Raw genomic sequence first — 5,571 nt, 5'->3', positions numbered from 1 at the left:
CGAGAAAGTGGGAGGGCCTCAGTCCGTGTTCCTGCTCCTCCCCACGCCAGCTAAAGTCCACTCATGCTAATGGACGCCTCTCCCCAAGTGATAGCTCAATGCAGTCTTCCTAGGGTTCCTAGACTAATTCTTTTAAGTACACTTTGTTAAATATCGGGTGAGTAAGAAATTTAATTGGAAAGCTTCTTAAGGAGAACAGTCCTTAACTTTTCGCCAGCTTGATTCGCAGCCTCCAGCCCTGCTGGCATTTAAATTGCTAGAAACCTCTGCCCAGGTCCCGGATAAAAAGGTCCCAGGTAACAGGCTGGGAGCCCGGTCCTCAGCCCCACCTTCAAAAGCTAGAGGTCCCAGAGAAATGACAGAACAGCCCAACAGTTGTGCCTGAGCCACGTTTCTTAGAGTCATTTATTTCAAATTCTTTATTATTTATAAGTCAGTAGATGACTTTTCCATTTCTGGTGTCTGATATTCTTGACAGTCCTCAGCAGAAAGGGTTACACACTCTCCGTAAGTGTTACGGAGTTTCAGAAAGTGCCTGTGGATGCCCAGCTTCCGTTTTTCTAGCAGAGAGGTGCTCGTGTGATGGGCAGCTTTCTTGAGCCACCAGAGTGGGCTCACCTACCTGGCCGTCCCCGCACTGGCAGGGGCAGACTGAGGGGCCTTGTAAATCCCCGAGATCTAAGCCACAGACAGGGATGGCCTCTGCCTGCTGATGGTGCTCGTAGGGACCTTGGCCACCATGTGTCCTTCCTTCACGGTCATTCAGTCACCTGGGAGCATTTGAATCTTTTCTGCACCGAAGTAGCTTTGCAATTGGGTGTAAGTCCCTTTCTTTCCTTTTATAGATCTCAGACTTTTGTCTGCAAAATGGGGCTGGTGAAAGGGGAAAAGTGAGCTGCTAAGGAAATTTTTTAAAATCTTGTGATTCATTTCTCCTCCTGCCAAAATCCTATCTCTGCCTCTGGCTTCTATCCAGGCAACGCCAAATAAGCAGCCAAATCAAAGCAGACACATTCCTGCTGAAACTTGACTGAAATCAGTTTGGTTTGTCGTTTTGTTCTCGATTTGAGCCTGAGGTGGAAGGCAGAGAATGCAGAGGCGCTAGGTCTCAGCCAGGTGAGCTGTTTATTGCCCACACTCCTGCTCCCCCAAATCTATCCGAGCCGCTTGATAGATCTATCAGAACAAGGTCTATCAGCCGCTTGTTCTAATCTATCAGAACAAGGTCTGGGAGCAGTTAGGAGACTTTGTAGATGAAACGGTGAGGGAAGCACCCATGTTTTCCTTATTGCCTAGCTCATCACCCTTTACCCTGTCTGGTTGTATATAGCCACGCTAGGGAAAAGCACTTCACCCCAGCTAGCTTTGCTCCTGGGAAGGCGCTGTCTGAACATGCTGCTCTTGAGGATAATTGCACTTACAGCATCTGCTCTGTGACAGTCACAGTATCAGGGGTCGTGGGAGACCTAAGCAGTGCGTGCGAGACTGTAACGTGGAGTCCGAAGGCGATGAAGAAACCCAGGGGTACAGAACAAAGCGATGAGGAACAGGATGCTGGCGTGTCGGGGGTGTTCTAGCGAGAATCTGAACTCACACGCTGAGGAAATTGGGGGTTCTGGGAATTCCAGTTCCACGGGTGACCCACTAGGAACCTGAGCGAGATCCAGTGGGGTTTGCACCTGCAGCTCCCTGAAGACAAGGTAGAAAAATCAAACCGCTACCTTTAGAGGGTGCGTCCCTTTTCTGCACGGGCTTAAGCATTTACCAGGGCGTGCCACAGAGGGGGTTCTAGGTGAGACGCTGGACTAGGTAACAGGGGCAACTGAAAGTTTACCGAAGACCTCAAGTCTCCTAGTGACAGAGGCCCATGGGTTATAGAGATGGTTCCCACAGCCCTCCTGCAAGGAGCTGTAGTCAGCAGGGTCCAAAAGGTCCACAAGAAGTGAGCACGCTTCCAATACCAGTGAAGCCAGAGCCCTGAGGCTGAGTGAAAGGGAGAGGGCAGGGCCGCGCCAGGAAGATGGAGGTAGGTGAGGGCCTGACCTTGGCCCCGGGTACGGACCAGGAGTTCGGCTGCAGTACATTTTGGTCTTCGCTCCCTCCACCAGGTAGAACGCCAGGCCAGCTCCAAATTAAGAGGGTTTGTTTGCTTAAGATTCCAGAACAAATAAGTAAAATGGATCTGTGGAAAAGATAGAGCCCAACAGAAAGGCTTCCGTGTGTGGGGAAGCATGGTCCATCAGGGGCTCCTGAGAGAAGCCGTGCACTTACTCAGCAGTTAGAGGAGAACCTAGGGGTTGGTGGTCAGGAGCAGACCCGGTAGGAAAGAGGAAGAGCCAGAGGGCGCATCGGTGCGCCCTCTGGACCAGGGATCGGTGCTGTCTCGTCAGGGTGGGGCCGGCGTTGACAGTGGGACCAGATTCACTCTTTGCTTACTAGGTGTTTCATTGTCGCCATGAGATGAACCTCTGGTTCAGCCACAGATGTGCAAATAAAAGGAAGTTGATCGTCTAGAAAGAGAAAGCTGATGACTGATCCTTTCTGCTGCGTGTTGGGTATTGGCAGCACCGTGGCTGGGCTCCGGCTGGATCAGTGCTTTGCATCAGTTCCCTGGGCAGTGACCATCCCCAGAGTTCTCGCTGGAGCCTGCCGGGCTGCTGTGGGGGCATTTCTGGGAGAGCGGAGCGCCCATGCCCGCCTCCTCCAGGACCAGACCCTGGGGCTCTCCCGGGAATAGCATGCTTGCTGTCCATGTCCGCAAAAGCCTTGGCGATGTAAGAGGACCCTGGCTTCTGTATCTGTTTATTCCAAATGGTGTGGAGAACCCCAAATTCTGCTCACATTTCCTCTTGGGGAGGCGCAGGAAAGCCCCCGTTTCTTCCCCCATATTGCCCCGTCTCTCGACAGTTAGCTGCCCAACGGCTGCTCGGGGGCAGCGGGTAAAAGCAAGTCTTTCCCCAGAGAGTGCTCACAGACCAGGAACTCTGTTACCTTCAGATGCGGGTCTTGTGTGTGTGCATGGTGGATACCCTTGACCCTGGTCTCTTCACTCTACAGAGGAAGCAGCATTCGTACACCAAGGACATTCTTGAGGGTGGTGTCAAGCTCGTACAAGCACAGGTACTCAGGTTAGGTCCAGCTGGGGGTGGGGAGGGAACGGGGGGAGGGGCAGTGCACCGGGCCTTAATGTGAAGCCACGTCACGGGGGTTAGTACAGCTTCTCAGTTTTGGAGAATGGGCTCAGCCCCAGATTCAAGTTCTGATATCAGCAGAAGTGACATAACATACATGTATTATTTAGCCATCGTGAGGCTATTCTCCTTATCTGTGAAATAGGGAGAGTAATACCTGTGTCTCCGAGGTGTTAGGTGAGGGGACACCAGTGCCTGTGCTGAGCATGGCACCTGACACGTAGAAGGGGTCAGGATGGCAGCCACCAAGAGGTGTACGGGCCCAACCAGAGAGGGGCCCGCAAAGCAGCCCAAGCCTGGAGCAGATGTCAAGAACCGAAGTGGCTTCATGGAAGCACATGATACCCGAGGTTCCTACTTTACGTGCCCACGCACGTTCTTTCACTCCGCCTTTTCTGTACTTCGGCTCCACATGTCCCCGTGTGCCATGACACTGTGTGGCTCTGGCTCCCACGGTTTTTCTTAGTTCGGGTTCTGGCCCTGCTCCTCTTTCTATGCCAGGCCACAGAAATTCCCAGGCAACCCTTGGATTGGCTGCTCGTGGGTTACGCGCTCATCTTGGTTCAGTCAGCTGTAGTTGGGAGGGAAGGCCCTGTGCCCTCGCACCAGGGTCTGTGACTTGGCAGCGGGCGAACGGTGGCACAATGTGGCATTTCTAGTACGACCGGGCTAGGAGAGAATCTGCTCCACCTGTGTCAGGGTCCTCAAAAAAGGACGTCGTTAGCACTGTCGGGTCAGAGGTTATTGTCCCTTGCACAGAGGGCCTGGGAGGTGCTGTTTATATATATCTTGCAGAAGGAGTAATTTGGCACTTTCTGGGGTGTTATTCCTTCCTGCTGGCCCTGCTTCAGTTTTATTTTTAAAGTGTGTTAGTGGCCATAATTACATGTGTGTACATATGTGTGTATGTATATACATAGATACATACACACGCACAGAGGCTTGTTGACTTGGTCAAATCGCTTCTTCAAAACAAAAAACTACTTCCCCCCTAAGACCATCTACCCACTAAGTGCAGAGAGACACAGTCCAAGCAGAGAAGCCTCCACTGCAGTGTGCTCCAACGCTCGGAAAATTGCCAGGCTGCAGCTCCAATAAAACACTGCGTAAAACCTCACCAGGCTAGGTGGCTTTGATTTGGTCCATTAGCAAAGCCAGTATTTGCTGTGACATCTTGAAACCAGTGTAAAATCCAGGCTAGTCAAGAAGTGCACCTGAACAGGGGCTGAAACCGGCTCCTGGCTCTCGCTGAGTGTTTCCCAGCGTCTTGATGCGGAACAAGCTGCTCACTGTGTGGAGATTGCGTCTCGTTTTCCTAATTCTAACGTGCCCGTCAAACAGGATGGCAACATAAGGTCCCTTCCAACTCTGAAATCATGGACTTTAAGGTTTTTACTGCCTGGTCCTGTTTTCCTTGTCTGGTTTCTCCCCAGATTCTACCCTTCTGAGAGATTGCTTCAATCTAACAGAACAAACACCTTGGAGAGGTAAGCATCGTTACTGAATAAAGAGTCTCTCATTATAACCATACTGTAATTACTCCAAAGCCACACAAACTGTCAAGATTTTAGCAAAACTATAAAACTGTTTTAAATACACAGTATGCAGTTGATTGCATTTTTTTTTATCCGTACCTGAGGACATTTTTTCATTGCTTTTAGAGAGAGAAACATTAATGGGGGAGAGAATCTTCGCTCTGTTGCTTCCCTTACACGTCCAGACCAGGGGTCAGACCTGTAACTTAGGTGTGTACCCTGACCGGAATCGAACCCACAACCTTTTGGTTATGCGACAACGCTCCAACCAACAGAGCCATACCGTCTGGGGCTGACTGTGTTTTTTAAGGATAGGAAAACACACCAAAATAATGGTGGTGGTTCTAGGGTGTTGAGGCCAAATCATTCGGTAGTTATTTTTCTCTGTAAATTCTGTGTAATGTAAATGCCTCGTATATAGCCTTCTTAATGCTTTAATGAGAACAGAGATTTATTTGAATGAGAACAGTCCTGGAAAGGAAGCCAGGAGGCCTTGCCTTGGTTTCTTGGCTCTAGTGGGAGGGAAACGCACGCTTTCCCAAGTTGACATGGGTGCTGTGAGGCTCAGATGAAGGGCAGCCTTACAAGTGCTTTGAAACATATTACTGAGAAGGCTAAGAAGAAAGTGCTGCTGCGGCAGATGCCAGAGAGTCACGTGTTAACCAGGTAAACAGCTTCTGGGATGTCGGTGCTTCTCACTCTGGACTGCGCAGGGGTGGTTCCTTCACTACCAACTTGCTTGCCGGTCCTGGGTGCTGGGGAGAAGCCGCCAGAGGCTGCGATGTGCAAAAGTAGGTGTGGGCGGAAATGGAAACAAGGCGGGATGGAGAGAACACCAGGCTGAC

This window comes from Sturnira hondurensis, unplaced genomic scaffold, assembly GCF_014824575.4.
Source record: "Sturnira hondurensis isolate 20B ecotype Veracruz unplaced genomic scaffold, ASM1482457v3 Scaffold0022464, whole genome shotgun sequence".
Taxonomy (NCBI): Eukaryota; Metazoa; Chordata; class Mammalia; order Chiroptera; family Phyllostomidae; genus Sturnira; species Sturnira hondurensis.
This window is presented reverse-complemented; position numbering follows the sequence as displayed.